Source organism: Emydura macquarii, unplaced genomic scaffold (genome assembly GCF_026122565.2).
Source record: "Emydura macquarii macquarii isolate MOO-44397 ecotype Brisbane River unplaced genomic scaffold, CSIRO-AGI_Emac_v2 contig_1477, whole genome shotgun sequence".
NCBI lineage: Eukaryota > Metazoa > Chordata > Testudines > Chelidae > Emydura > Emydura macquarii.
This window is the reverse complement of record NW_027131614.1, coordinates 13,396,615-13,413,138: the sequence shown is the minus strand read 5'-3', so window position 1 is coordinate 13,413,138 and position 16,524 is coordinate 13,396,615. Positions and strand designations below refer to the sequence as shown.

The 16,524-nt window shown below is 43.1% G+C and overlaps 1 long non-coding RNA gene across 1 annotated transcript; it reads right to left on the bottom strand.

The window, feature by feature from the left end:
* Positions 1–9,609: 9,609 nt before the first annotated feature.
* On the bottom strand, positions 9,610–11,469 carry LOC137156827 (uncharacterized). The gene is made up of 3 exons (XR_010920917.1): positions 11,328–11,469; positions 10,805–10,855; positions 9,610–10,325 (listed from the first exon to the last, which is right to left on the bottom strand). It is a non-coding gene; the product is annotated as an uncharacterized lncRNA (long non-coding RNA).
* Between the last annotated feature and the right edge of the window lie 5,055 nt (positions 11,470–16,524).

The window sequence follows — 16,524 nt, the reverse complement described above, 5'->3', positions numbered from 1 at the left end:
CCCAAGTATGTGCCACAATCTGGGGGGTCCCAGCCCATATATTAGGGTCTTCTATCCCCCCATGTAATCTGGAAAGCCTTGTCCTGGGGTGGGAGTGTATCTGAGCTCTCAGCCCATCTCCCTACACTCTTCCCACACACACTCCGATTTTGCCCTGTACTGAACAGGAGTACCCTACACACATACACTTAGCCTACTCCACAGAAAGAACACCACTTCTACTACATTTTACAATTCCGTCAATGTCTTCTACAACTTCTTCACCCTTATGTACAGGATACCATCAAGCACTGTACTTTCACTTACCCTTCATTAAACTCACAGACCACACTCATCTGCCACCTAACGGCTGACAATACCCAAAGCAAGAAGACCCTTGTGCCTTGCTAGTGCAACAGCTTGCTTAACGCTGCAATGAAATGAGGCATACTAGATCTCTCTCAAGATACACAGGCACTTCTTTGGTCACACACTCAGGGATCAGGGAGAGCGACTTATGCACAGTACCAAAGGGCCACAAGGCCCAATAACACAGTCACCGCTCTTCCAAGCTGCTCCAACTTATTCCTCCACCATTCAATATAGCCAGCTCCAGGGGCAAAGGTAAAGCTGCATGGGCGTGCACCCTAACTCTATTTTTCCTGGTTTTCACAAGTTTTGCTGACCTTGATGTTCTGGAAGGGCACAAGCTATGAACAGGGTGAGGCAACCTTAACTCTAGATTCATGAAGATTTTTTGCAATTTAATAATATAGTAATATTGCAAATGAAGTACTGTAAAACAGAGAAGCAGTCCCTCTCCAGTTCAAATTGCAACTCTTTCCATTATAACCCTGATTTGGTCCCCATCTTTAAATCCTCAGAATGCTGGATACCAGACTCAACATTTGTCCGTATCATTTGGGAAAGAAGTAAAATTTTTCTACCAGATTTTAAGTGAATTGGACAAAGTTTCATTCACTATCAGCCTTTAAAATATAGGTGCTCATTATGGTCCAAAGACTCTTCTTCATGTCCTTTCCCCACTATATAGGAGGATGAAGAGGAGAAATTAAAATAGAATGCAATGGATTCATCTAGTCAAGATCTAATGCAGAAATCAAAGTTCATCTGATTAAACTAATTTTAAAAGCTATTCACATATGAAATAGTAATATCATATTAGGTTCCAACATGTTTAAAATAGGTTGCTGCATGACTGGTGCAGACCTAAGCTTTCATTTTTAAAAAGAAGTAAGTCTCCACCCATTATCTTTGTGGACATAGACATCAAAATAAAACAGATCAATTGAGAATGTCCCCAAAAACTGTAATAGATCAGACAATCCATTTGTAAATTAAAACACGTTAAACAAAGAAGATGATCACCACCATTAGAAAACTCTTCTTGTGCATGTCTCCCAGTTCCAAAATTGAAAACTGGAAGGTGGGAGACAATTACAGTTGAACTTGTTAGAGTCATTTAGTAAAGCTGTGCTGTACAGGACAAATTTCTGAACTTTACAGACCCAGTCTAAAAGTCTTTCAATGTTAAGAGGACATTGATTGGCTTCATCAGGTTTTGTTTAAGATTCTTAGGGGCTCTCATTCTTAGATTGTTTTAAGATTCTTAGGGGCTCTCATGATCCTTACATTCTCCAGGTTGCTGATGGGCTTTCCATATTCACCAGGTAGCAGGCTGAGCTGCAGTGTTTCAAGGTACCCAGTAACACACACTCACTCACATACAGAGTAAGGTACAGAGTGAGATTCTCCTCTGTTGGGCCCCATAAAAGCGTAGAGGTTCTCATGAATTCTCTAAGCTACTGTATCCAAGTACTAAAGAGCCACTTAAGGCCTGCTGTGATTTAACCCTAATTGTGAGCTCAGCTGTAAGAAGTGAGTGAAAGTTCATAGGATGTCAGAATTACCGTCCTATAACAACAAATGCTGGGAAAAGGGAGACAGAAAGACTCCAAACAAAAAGGTCTACTGTTATAACTCAAGGACTGGGTTAAGGTTATGCCTGATAAGTAAGCGAAGCATGGGACCAGAAATCAATGAACCAGAATTGGTGTGTTGGAAATTAAGGTTACTTGCTAGACAAAATAATGAGTGGATGGGTTATTCCAGCTACTACTCCCTTTGGAGTCTTCAAAGCGACTTTGGGGGGAAATTAACAAACATGGACACAGACACTGGCTGCCTGAAAGACATGAGAACAGGAAGAGTGAGCTTCACCATCATGGCTGCCACCCCACCAGCTCTTGGGACCTGGAATCCACTGAAACACTGTTGGGCTTTTGTCATCCTGATCCTGAGAGATGTCCTGAGTAACCCAGACCAGAGAGGGACTCAGATGACATTGCCACCTGCACCAGTTCTGGCTAAATCCCAAACACCATCTGTGGTGAGAGACTGCATACACACACATACATCCTGGTCTGTCATTTTCCTTCCACGCCATATTATTTCTCTTTGTTATCTCTTTCCTTTTGCTTTCTGTCTAATAAGGTCTGGCTTAGCTGGCCAATACTACATTTTTTGCAGCAATGCTGTAAGCCGTGACCAAAATGGCAACTAAAAGCAATACCCTGAACAGCTCGATGCACATACAACTTTGTCAGATCTCAGAGTGGCTACTAAGACTGCATGCCATGCTTGTTTTCCTTCCGCAGTGTGGTTGCAAGAGTCAAAATCAGAGACAGACAGAAGGTGCATTGTCTCCCCCATCTTGTGTGTTTATCTTGTTTTGTCTTCTGGGAAAGGGAATCAAACTTTTGCAACAGCAGCTCCTGCCCATCTCAATTAATTTCTTCTCTTTTCCCCCAAGAACAGTTATTACCACTTTAATACCATCTAAGTGATTGTTAAATAGGGTGATTCCTTTTAAAATCTCTCTCCAGCTAAAGGAAAAGGGAACATGGGATGTTGTTAAAATGAAAGCCATACTTATTATTTTACATTTCAAATGCTTTAACTGTTTTCCTTCTTTTCTGTATCTTTCATGAAAGGTTAAAATGATTTTTAACAGCGTGTTTCCCATGGTACTAAGCAGGCTGAGATCTCTGTATACCAAAACCTGGATCGTGTTTAAAATTGTTTAATGTTAGACAGCTATAAGGGTTATGCCAACACTTTTGATCCCTTGGGCCCATATATTCCAAGTCCAACAGACATGCCAGAGGTAATGCACTTTCCCAGATATTGGAGCTGCTGATCAACTCGCTACAGGAATCCTTGGGCCGAGGAGCCTTCGATGGTACTCCAAGCACCAAGTTACTTGAGGGACTGCCAACTTCCAGCCTTACAAAAGCTTGGGTTTAAGTTTGACCCCACTTACAACTGCCCGAGGCTTTGAATGGCTGGGTTTTGAGAACTACAATATTTTGTTGAGTTTTTTTGACCCTTTACTCTCAACCTTAAAACACAATCTGTCTTGATAATTATTAGCTGCTCTACTTTGTTGCATTACTGGGAGCTCCTTAAATCAGGGCACTGAGACTCAGCAATGAGTTACAGCCATATCTACGTAGCATCCCCTGAGGCCCTGTCCAAACTATAAGTGCAATCATGTTTTTGATACAAGGTCATGATATTTTCATTGGAGCCAGTTACAACTAATGCGGTTGAGCTGTGTCCAGAGAGCTGCTTTTTTCACAACCTAACCAGGTGACAAGTGTTTTACGTATCAATATCTATCAAATGTCTCACTGGATTTGTACCACTGAATTCTGGGAAAATCTGAGCAGCTCTCCCAGAGTACCTGAGCAAGGGATAGAGTTCTAGGGGTCATGCACAGATGGCAAAACCAGGAACATGTATAGCAATACGTTGTGGGACATTCTACTGCACAGAACACTGTAAGGAAGGAGGACTGGCTAACCTGGTTACGTAAACACTCCCATGGGGCCTCTCAACAACGTAAAACAGACCTCTGGCCAAGGGCAACACAGTCAGCTGCCACAGTTATTAACACATGTGCGGGATCAGAAGCCATAGTTCGTACCATTTAGGCCACTAATTGGTTACAAACTTGGATAAAAGTGAGTATAGGCAGAGAGTAGGTCCCAAAGTTCTATTGTCCCATGCACAGGGCCCACTGCAAAATCTGGGAAGGATTCTCTGTGGTTGTTCAGAATATAGTACAGACATAATACAGAGTGTATGACATGTTACATATCATGTCTCTTTCTCCAACCTAAGAAAGTAATTCCTGATCCTGAGGCTACGTTTACACTGACGGCGCCAAAATCGCCGCTGCCAGATCAATCTTTCAGGATCGATTGAGCGGTCAGTGAGACCCGCTCAATCGATCAGGAAGTCGACCGAGTAAGTCCACCCCCTCAAGTAGTGTAGCGCTGAGTTCGGCTCAGCACAGTATGAACAGTGTGCAGAAGGGAAGCTGAGCAGTCGACGTCAGTTACGCAAACTACACAGAGTAGTTTGCGTAACTCCCGTCGACTGCCACCGAATCGCCAGGTCAGTTTAGACCAGCCCTGAGTGTTACACCTCAAGGAAAGTGAAATAACTGTCTGTCATAGCTTTAATATCCTTAAGAAACCATCCCCTGAAAGGGACTTTGTGCTCAACCTATGGAGAAGAGATACATTAAAGACTTGGGATGTTTTTGCAATGGAAAAAAATCTCACTAGCTTTATAAACTCACACCACATATATTAATTACAGGCTCAGTCTTATCTTCCTTCAACTCAGTGGGAGTTTTAGATACACAAGGGACACAGGATCAGGCTTTAAATGGAATAAAACCAGAACTATATTACCTTAATACTTTAACTTCTTTCCCATATTAATATTTTCCTTTTTCTTCATGATATTGTTTTAGTATTTACAGCGCCTGAGGGAACATGGGGTAAGATTCACTGAATCTGGTGCTGAAAGGAATACTTCACACCTCCAAACGCAGGTTTGGCTTCTTGTGTTGAAAGGGAGATTCACCCCTAAACAGGGCAGGTCCCAGTACCCCTTTTCTTATACACAAGTCAAAAATACAGTAATCTTCAGTACATAGTGTGAAATTTCTCCCCTCAGCCAGGCTTTTGATATTTGGACTGTTCTAACAGAACATGGGGACTTGTACAGTCTAATTTTGTGACTGCTGAGACAATGACCACCTCTGCAAGTTATTGTGTCATTTTTTTAATTAAACTTACCTGAAAACTTTGTGTCTTCTTGATACTTCTTAAAAATGAGGGCCCAAAACTGCACAGTATGGTCACAAAGCTGGTAATCTGAACAGTGTAGCAAGTATATTATACCTCAGATGACATGTCCTTTTCTGACTTTTTTTGTAAACAAAAGAAATAGGACAAATTCATTTACTGTACAAAGAGGAGATGTGCATCGTGTGCTCTATGTGCATAGCAAAACAGTTCTGGCCTTTTGGAATACTCTCAGCAGCTGTTTGGTTTACATGTTCCTCCTCTTAGCAGATTAGAAGCACAAACCACTAATCCGGCAGGTTGTTGTGCCTGATGCTAGTTTTCTAAAAGCATCTAGACACCCCATCAGCTACATTCATCTCCATCCTGGGAGAAAGGTCCAGTGAATACAGAAACGGGTGAGTGTAATAGCACTAACAGCCTCAATAAGAAGTTCTATTTCCTCTTAACAGAAAGAAGCAAAATATGCAATGCACACATTTCTCTCCTGTGCAAACATGCAGAACAGTTTCTAGTCCAATTTGCATACCAACCACAGCAGCTGTCTGGGACATTTCACAGCTCTTTCTATAGACCCACTTAACTTTACCTCAGAAATATGAGTTAAAAATACTTCATTACTGTAGCTGATCGTTTCACCCATTATTGCCTTGATGTGCAGTACTAATGTCTGTTTCCATTAGAAACAAAAGCTCTTTTCTAATTTGTTTGTCTCTTAGCAGCACTGACTAATGCTTAAGAGCCTTCAGGCTTCTTTCCCATTCTTTTGTGACTTCACTGTTTAGGTATCTAATGTTGGGAATGAATCACTCTGATCTGAAAACCCTTAGAGGAAGCCTGAAAGGCGAGAGAGTATTGAATATTTACAGTTTCCAAATACAGACCTTAAAGAAGCAGGTAGGTGACACTCTGGCCTCTGAGCCACAAGTGAACCAGTGCCCCAGCCCTGGGGGCACTATGCTGCTTTCAGATAGGATTTTTAATGACCAACTCTGTTTTGTGTCTCATGAGACTGTTTGTAAGAAGAGGGGTAATAATCTCAGGCAAAATTCCAACTTGGGTAATTACAGCCTTATATACTTCAAGCAAAAAGGGGAATTTAGCTAACTAGACACTATTCTTATTCACATTCAGCTCCTAAATCCTTGTCTAATGTTGCTGGTACCATTATGATGGCAGTCATGTTCCACTCCAGAGGTGGCTGCATTTTGTTAGTAGACAGAATTCCTGTAAACTTGTAGTTTTTTATTCTGTTAAGCTCTGAGGCTTGCAGAAAGACAGTGTATACCTCAGACAAATAACATTTCTCACAGATGTCACTTTCCATGAATAACTAATTCATCTGTCAAACAATAGAATGAGACAACACTATGTTACTGTTTGGATCGCTGTGAACTTTCTTCCTAATCTTAGAAAAGCACTTTGGATTCTAGTAAACTGGAATTTCAGTATGATCACTTAATAGCATCTAAATCTTTAAAAATATTAAGAGCAGTGGAAAATATAAATCAAAATCCAGAGACTTGATCAAGCCAGTTGCTGCTGGGGCATCTTCCACTTTGTGGTGAAAAGTTTCAGAGGGGTAGCCGTGTTAGTCTGTATACAGCAAAAACAATGAGAGTTCTGTAGCACTTTAAAGACTAACAGAAATGCCTGCAGAAATAAATGTGTTAGTGCTCCAGGACTCTCATTGTTTAAAGTGCTACAGGATTCTCGTTGTTTTTGTTTCTGGTGGCTCCCAACATTGTATGCACAAGTTAAATTTAATTTTTTTTAAAAATTAAGTTTCTAGCCTGTAGGTTTGTGAAGAGCCTTCCAAATGTGACCAGATAATGAACTCTCTCTTACTGTATCTGCAAATAGACAGAAATGGACCAGATTCCACCAGCAGAAATCAGGGCCACCAGTGGCAAGTTGGACTTCCCTGTACAAACAGAGGTAAATCTACTACAAAAGCTTTTAGAGATCTAAAATGCCCTCATTCATAACAAATGAAGTGTTGACTCTGAGTCCTAATGTTAACAGTGCATGTCAACATTGTTAAGTATTTAATTGCTGGCAATTTTTGAAGGAATATTCAAGTAGAATCATAGAAGATTAGAGTTGGAAGGGTCCTCAGGAGGTCATCTAGTCCAACCCCCTGCTCAAAGCAGGACTAACCTCAGCTAAATCATCCCAGCCAGGGCTTTGTCAAGCCGCAGCTTAAAAACCTCTAAAGATGGAGATTCCACCACCTCCCTAGGTAACCCATTCCAGTGCTTCACCACCCTCCTAGTGAAAAACTTTTTCCTAATATCCAACCTAGACCTTCCCCACTGCAACTTGAGACCATTGCTCCTTGTTCTGTCATCTACTACCACTGAGAACAGCCTAACTCCATCCTCCCTGGAACCCCCTTTCAGATCGTTAAAGGCTGATATCAAATCCCCCCTCATTCTTCTCTTTTGCAGACTAAACAAGCCTAGTTCCCTCAGTCTCTCCTCATAAGTCTTGTGCTCCAGCCCCCTAATCATTTTTGTTGCCCTCTGCTGGACTCTCTCCAACTTCTCCACATCCTTTTTGTAGTGGGGGGCCCAAAACTGGACACAATACTCCAAATGCGGCCTCACCAATGCTGAATAGAAGGGACTAATCACTTCCCACAATCTGCTAGCAATGCTCCTACTAATGCAGCCCAATATGCTATTAGCCTTCTTGGCAACCAGGGCACACTGCTGACTCATATTCAGCTTCTTATCCACTGTAACCCCCCAGATCTTTTTCTGAAGAACTGCTGCCTAGCCCATCGGTCCCCAGTCTGTAGCTGTGCATGGGATTCTTCCATCCTAAGGGCAGGACTCTGCTCTTGTCCTTGTTGAACCTCATCAGATTTCTTTTGGCCCAGTCCTCCAATTTGTCTAGGTCACTCTGTATTCTATCCCTACCTTCCAGGGTATCTACCATTTCCCCTAGCTTAGTGTCATCTGCAAACTTGCTGTACTTCAGTGGTGTCTTGGTGTTGTGTGGCAGAGCTTCAACAGAGCTGCACTTCCATCACTTTCCCAATATTTGATCCATAATAAAACCCTGTTGGCTAACCCCCTAATCAGCTTTTTTAAGTCAAGATTGGATGTCATTCTGAAAGATATGCTGCAGCTCAAACATAAGTGATGGGTGAGGTTCTCTGGCCTGTATTATGCAGCGGGTCAGACTAGATTACCATAAAAATTAAATCATTAAAATCTTTAAGTCTCTGAACAATCATGGTGACAACAATTAGAGAATTCTCTCTAGGGCCCCATGGATGGAAAGGAAACTCCAGCAGGTGATATAAGAATATATTAATGTAACTCCCCATGCACCAGGAGCAACTATATACTTTCAGTATGAATTGCTTTACTCTTAGATTAAGGAACACAACAAGAAATAAATTAAGTTTCCTTGAAAGAGCACAAGGTGTGCATCAACCTGTGTCAGGATGCAGCCATTATGAAAACAAGATTGCTGCTGTCTCTGCAAACAGACTGAGGTTTTAGACATTTAAAAAGTGTAGTACACAGCAAAGAAAGGAACAGTTTCATGCCTACTGTCCATATATTATGAAACTGTACACCAACTCTAAAATCCTACCATTACAGGCTGATAACAATTTATGAAATATTAAACAGGAAAAGGTATCCCTGTCTTTTCAAATTAGTGAGGCTGTTGGGCTCCCAGTTTTTCTTCTGTGAAAAGCATGCCTTGGACTGATCCTATGATCAATCCATCAATAATCTGCTTGACAACAAAACTGCAGAAAGAAATTAACTTTGTTACGTTCACTTTTATTTATGACCAGAAAACAAACAAAACTCACAGGACATCAAAGTCTTCATTAGCATCCAATCTGCCCAGAGGCAAACATATTTAACTGGAAAAATCTGCCTCTAGGCAGGAGTTTTACTAGATAGAGAACAATTGATGCAGACACCAGCCTCTAGAAAGAAAATATGTTTCATGGGCTTCCCTCTAACATTTTAGAAATTATCCAAGTAATTCATATAAACACCACCTTGCACCTATGCACCTTGCACCTATGTGATGAAATGCCTTATTCATGATCATTCATGATGCTTGCACTAATATTTTACCAGTACAAGTAAGCCATGATTATCTCAATGTAAAAGTAAACTGAAAGAGGTTTTATCTGCATGATCTGTGTTCAAGATTCTGGGCCAGATCCTGACATGCATCTGAGCATCACTGAATCCATCTGAGGAGGAAGAGGAGGGAGAGGCAAGTAAAAATAGGTTGGCTTTCCACACCCCCTCCCAATCGTTGGGGTAACTGTAGCCATGTCAGCCCCCAGTGCATTTTGGAGCACCGCTAGGGCTGCTCTAACTTGCACTGGCAGTAACTGTCATGGTTCACCAAGACGTGTGTTCTATTCATAGCTTCTCCCAGCCACAGCATGCCCACTCTGGTGAGGAAAGAGGGGAGAGGCCAGAAGCAGATGGTGTACAGCTGGCTCCACTGATTTTAGGTCACCAGAGGATTCGCCTCTGCAAAAGGAATCACAAGTGCTTTGTTAGGGCAGCTTTCTGTCCCCGTTGCTCTGCACAAAGGGGATGGAATGGGAACCAAGGGTCAGGCTCCCTGTGTTTTTGAGCCCAAGGGTCTGATCTTGCAGGCCCTCCATCGCCATTGACATCAATGACAGTCCCACGAAGAGAGGACCTGCAAGAATGGGTGCTTACATTTAAGGCATCTAGGCAGCTCCATTCCTAACAGAGCATTAGTGAGGGTCTCAGCTCTTGCACACAGGTCTTGACAAACTAGTCACTAGACAGTAACTTCCAAAGAGTTTAAGTGTGTTGGTCATTTTTAGTGTCGCCTGTTAGTAATGCATCTGATATGGTTTTCAGGATTTCTTTTCAAAGCATTTCAGTCCATCTCTGCACTCCCTAGAAGTTCAACAATGTTTTAGAGAGCAGATGCACAGCCCAATCTTCCTCTGGACTTCACTTACTCAGGGACTTTCAGAATAAAGAATAACATAAGATGCCAACAGATTGCTCAGATTGCCTCAGGCAGCAGCTATATCCAGAAATCTCCTGAAATGCCCCCAGCATTCAGTTGAAATGCATCCTTTCTTACTTTCCTTTGGTCACATTGGCACCAGACATTTCTCTCTCTTGAACCTGTCTGGGGGAAGACAGACAAGAAAGGTGATTCAAATAGCACAAGCTGCAGAGAAGAACCCTGCCAGCCATGGTGAGTTGGGCTGAGGAACAGAAAACGTAAGCAGGGGGAGCTGAAAAGGGGAGAGAGAGAAGACTCACAGGAGAGATCACAGCGAATCTGTGATGGATTCTAAAAACAAGCAGGGAAGTTTTGAACTGGATCTTGAAATGAGTGGGCTTGTCTGAGGATGGGGATGATGTGATTATGTGGATAAGCTCTTTTGTCAGTCTGAAAAGGGGAGCAGTAGCCCTTTAAATATACTGGTAGCTGGAGAATTGGAATTTGGCTATAGAGAAGGGGTGAGAAGAAAGGAAGTCATGACTACGTTGCTAAGGCAGCATAAGATACAGGCAGAGTTGCAGAGAAGGAGATAGGTGCAGCAGAATTACACAGGAGATTTCAGAATCAAGGTTAACACAAGGAGAAAATAAAAGAAGTACCTGTGACTGGTGCTTTCAAAAGCTTTCCACTGGGACAGCGCTAAAGCAATGCTGTGAATTTAAATTCAAGATTTTTATCTTGAAATCATCGAAGGACAAGCAAATGAACTGAAATGTAACTATCCCCTCCCCCTTGGGAGGTGGCAGAGAGCAGAGGCTGATAAGCAGGGACAGTCCCTGGGATGGTTGCATTTTAGTTTCACTCAGATATCACCAGGACTACTTGGCAAGCCTCACAGCCAGCAGAGGCACTTGGGGTGAAATCATTCAGAAAGCCCCACTCCAGCTGTCAGTGGAAATGCCATTTAATCTCTATGGAAGTATTTCTGAAATTAATCAATGCCCGTGCAGTTCCCCACACCCAACTTTTACCCTTAGAATAAAATGCTGGTTTTCACTTGCATCAAACCGAAATGCAGCTTTCACTCCACACTCCCAATTAAGGCAGAGCAGAGGAAGATGGAGGGGAGATAACAGCCTTCAAGTGAGGCAGTCAGGGAGAGTAACAAGTCTGGCAAATCACCTGGAGAATTGGATTGGATTCTGTGGAATGAAGGTTGGTTCCTTTTGTGATGGTCTGAGGTCATTTGTTTAACGATCTACAGTTCACCTGCCTTGCAGCTGTCATATTGCTCAGGGAACTCAATAGCTAACACAGCCTTATTCCTGTTCAATGGAGAGAGCGGGAGAAAGGATGTCTTGTGAGACTGAGGTTTAGGTAAGGGTTTGTGGTGTCATTGTTAAGGAACTATAGTAGCTAATGCAATGTGATAACTTCTAGTCCATTCATTAAACAACAATCAATAAACATGAAATGTTTTTCCAGTTGGGACAGTAGATGCTATCTTACAAAATCTTATGCAGAACAAAACCAACCCCTGATTCAAACACTTTCCAGAGTTTGGATAAGGAGACTGAAACAAGCTGACCTAGCAAAAATCACCAAGGGACCAGGCGAAATCCCCTGAATACGCAGGGATTTTGCATTCAGATTCAGCTGCAAACTGCATGGCCTCTCTCTATAATGGGCAGAACCAAAACTGTAGATCCAAATTCCCATAAACACTGAGAAAGTTCAGCTTTGTAGCCTGACTTTGTAACTACTCATGTTGTCACTTTAGAGCCCGATCATTCTGCTGAAGTGGCAACTTATTTTGCAACTTGTGGCTCATTCGTTTGACACAAGAGGCAAAGATTGCTTTTACTCAGACCCAATACCCACCCCCATCATATTAAAGCCATCCATATCATTCACTGAACAACATGGGGGGTTTTATTTTGAAATTACAACTTCTAATTCTTAATCTTGACCAGGATGAGCTGCCTGCAGGGTTGGATATGGGCATTCTCTGAAAAACTATGAGCCTGCCTTTGCAATGAATGCATTGAACCCACAGCAACAGATTGAAGGAGATGGAGCGAGTCTTGTTGGATTAGGTAAATCAGTACTATTTTCCATTCTGCTGCTGCTGGCCAGGGTGGGTCTTGTCTCTTTCCCTTCTGCAGAGCTCCAGTCATTGTGACAAACTGAGCTGAGTTGAAAGCTTGCTGGCTGAATTGAACTGTCAAGGCAGAACGGGACAGTGAACTTTCAGGGTGGAAGCAGGATGGAGGTGGGGAACCGAACCATATTATGGATGTATGTGATTACAGAAGCCCTCTTAAACCCTCTGGGGCAGGTTTCACGCACCCCTTTGAAAATGCCTTTTTATAGGCCTCCGAGCCCCATTCACAAGAGCTCGTTACACTCCTTGCTTTGCCAGCCACCTTTACCATTGGAAGCATTTGACAAAAACATCTGCTCTGGCTCTTCCCCACTTGAGCAGGTCATCTGTTAAAAACACAGCCTATTATACAAACAGAGCTAGAGCCAAATGAAGTCTATGCATCCAATCCTTGCCCCAGCCTGTGAACTTTAGGAAAGTTCAGATCTGGAACTGGCCACCGCCTCTACAATGACCTGAACCAAAGCTCTTGGTCTGAACTCTGCTGAATTTTGTGAGTGTTCAGAGCAGGATTCAGACTTTGCAGCTATCTAGATATTTACTAAATACCCTTTTCTATAAGCATGACATGTGAGCACCACGAGTCCTCAGCTCAGAGAAATCTAGTTGCAAAGCATTTAGGCAGTTATAGCACCATGCACTAATGAGTCATTCATGTAGGCATGGGATAAGGAAATTAAATCAGGGTAACCCCTGAGTGTTTTTGCCATTGTGCCTCATGGTGGTGGTGATGCCATAGTGAAAAAATCTCTCAGACACCAAAAACCATTAGCGCAAGGAGCTGCCCCCTCTCTGGGTATGTAGAAAGATCATGTGTGCACTCACAGGGCTTTCCCGGAGGCATATCCCTGCAAAAGGAACCTCCTGCAATGCACGATGTGTTTGTTTTCCTTTGGCCCAGGTCTGTTAGGGTAGGTCTACACAGCAACTAGCCACCCACTGCTGGCCTATGCCTGCTGACTCAAACTCACAGGACTCAGGCTGCAGGGCTGTTTCATTGCTGTGTAGGCTCAAGCTTCAGTCTGGGCTCTAGGACCCTGCAAGGTAGGAGGGTCCCAGAGCTCAGGCTCCAGCTGGAGCCCAGAAGTCTACACAACAATGAACCAGCTTGTCACTGAGAACACCACTCACTGCCAGTCTAGCACCTCCTCCTGGTCACTCCAGGTCAACATCCCCTTCTACAGCTTGCATGCTGGCATTCTCTCTCTCTCATCTCAAGAACCACAGCATCCTTTTCATGACTCAGTCCTCCAGCTGGGTCATGCAGGGTTTCCCCCTTCAGAAGTAGCAAAGTCCCTTCTCCCAAACAGTTTGCACTCTCACTGCCCAATAGCACCACACCCTCACAGGTTGGTGGGGAAACTAGGGCATGGGCTCTACTCCAGGTTCCAAGCCAGGAACTCTCAATTCAACAGTTCTAGGCCTTCCTAGCTTAGCCCTTATTACCCCTTCCCTGGACTGCTTCCTATCATACCTTTTTCCCCTTCTCTCTCTAGGTATGTTAGCGAGCTACCTGGCTTTATACAAGCCCCACCTGTTCCTGAACAGCTGAACCTGCTTCCAATTAGTTCCCTGAGCCCTGGTTCTTCCTCCAGGTGCAGCCTCTGAAGTTAATTGGCCAGCCTGGCCACCTTAACCCCTTTCAGTCTTGTGTGGGGTGGTCATCCTATCACACAGCCCGAGTCAGCTAGCACAGGCCAGCCCTGGGTTTTTCTTTGCTGTGTGGACATACTCATAGAGACGAAATCCATAGAATGTGTAATAAGTGTTTTGTCAAATGCAATTAGCAACATGTATTCATTGGAGGGGCTCTATTGTTGAACTCAGTGAGAGTCAGCCATGCTAACTTGACCCAAGTGACATTGTTCCTCTTTTACAGGCCACTGACTACAGTCAAAGAACAGCTGTACATAGATTTAACATGGCCCCAAGCTGCTAAAAGGGTGATCTAGACTTGCCCTGAGTTTCCTTCATCTGGTCCTGCCATCAGATGGGGAGATCTGGGTAGGTGCTGAGTTTCTTCCTCCCCCCTTTCATCTTACCCTTGGAGGGAGAGATCTGGATAGGAGAGGAGTTTCCTCTCTCTGCAGTCCTGCTGCTGAAAAGGGAGTTTTAACCTGGCAATCCATCACAAGTTTGCCAAATTAGTTAGTGCAGGACCTAAAAAAGAACCCAGCACTTTTGGGACCCAATTTGCATTGTTTGTGCCTAATGCTAACTCTGCAGTCCAATATTTGCAAACTACATGGGGTACAAAGACAAATGTAACCATCTTTTACTGCAGACCAAGTAAAAACGCCTGCTCCTTTGTAAAGCAAAAGCCAGAACCAGAGAAGGTGCTAGGGAAGCAAACACTAAACAAAAGCAAGGGACTACTTGCATAGTAAATAATAGCCTGCTCTGAAGAATCTATTACCTAGGAAGGGATTGTTGTTTTTTGAAAAGGCAAGTTTTCTTCTTCCCGCCAAAAATTATTCAACAGCAGCAGCAGGTCCACAGAGTGTCTGCCAGATGACCTGCTTGTCACATCCATAATTGCTTCCCATCTGGTGTCTGGCGTACACAAAGCCTGGCCGTTCACCAGAGCAGGATGACTCACAAACTGGCCCACGTCTGGGGAAGCAGGCCTTCCAGAGACGACTGATCTGTTCATTTCCTTCTGGCTACAGAGAACTTTTCATTCATTTGTAAATTGCAGTCAATTGATTGGTAAGGCTATTCTGGCCCAACACTAGATACGCTTCCAACTAATGTGCCTAAGATATTTGCTAGATGCTGCAGTCTGAAACACATGTGCATCCTTCCATATATTATATTGTTGCATAATATCACCACGCACACTCAGCTGAATATATAAACTTGCTCTGATGAGTTCAGTGACATATTGCTGCAAACAAACGTTTGCAATGCTCAGAGGAGCAGACAGCAGGACTCTGTCCTACTCTCAAGGCAGGGTCTGTGCCTTGGAAAATCATCTCCTGCAACACTGCTCAACCCACAGACCAGAGAGGACGTTTAAGCCCTAAGAAGTGTGTGTGTATGTGTGAGAGAGAGAGTGTGTGTACGTACACACAGATACACTCAAAACTATTATTCATAAGATGGAGTGCTTTATCAAATCTTAGTTGTTTCCCCTTTAATTCAACACTAGCCCTTTAATTAAAAACAAATACCAGCAGTTAATAGGCATAAAAATTCATAGGACTTATACAGCCCCTAGTTACAAAAGCATGTGAAGCACTTTACTGTTAAACACAGGTTAAGGGTCTGATCCTGTAATGCGCCGAGCAGCATCCATTCAATAGATGGAAGGTAGGTGATGTTAATTTTATAAATCACCTATAAAACTTTGATCAAATTATTTTAAATTCCTTCACCAATTCAATATCCTGTTCTCTCTTCCATAACAGGTTTTTATTAATACCCACAATGACAGCATTTGGTAATCTCCAGTATTAACTATCAGAATACACAACCTTTAATCAATAGGATAGGATGCTTTAAGCCACTGACACACCCATCACAATAGTATCTAAGAGCAAGTCTACACATCGACGTACAGCCACTACAGTAACTGAATCAGTTTTACACATCCACACTATGCTCCTTGTGTCGGTGCTGTGCGTCCTTACCAGTAGCACTGGCACCAATTTAACTGCCAGCGCAGGGCATTGTGGGACCATTTCTGAAAGGCAGCAACAGGTGATGTAAGCAGCGCAGTGTCTACACTGAGCCTGCGTTGACCTAATGACAGACTGAAGTGCTGCACCTCTGTCAGAGGTGGAGTCATTCAGTCGGTGTCGTGGGGAGTTACATTGTAGTGTAGATGCTTACAGAGTTTGGTTGCCATAAGCTGCCATATGTTGACCTCACTCTGTAGTGTAGCCCAGGCCTTTAACACCTAACAAAAATTAGTGAACAAAGACTCAGAAGACCCCGTGATGTAAGTAAATATCTCCCATTTATAGACAGAGAATTTGAGAAACAGAAAGATTAAGTGATTTGTCCAAGATCTCACAGGAAGTATGTGGCAGAGCAATTGCTGGAGCTCATATCTTACTCCCAACTCTGGGCCTAATGACAGGACCATTCTTTCTCCCAGGGTCAGAAATAGAGGATACCCCATCGCCCCTGGCAATCAATACTAAAAACCCAGACAGTTTCCACCTTGCTCCTGCAAGCTGTAGGCTCCAACAAATCTATCCCCTCCACAAT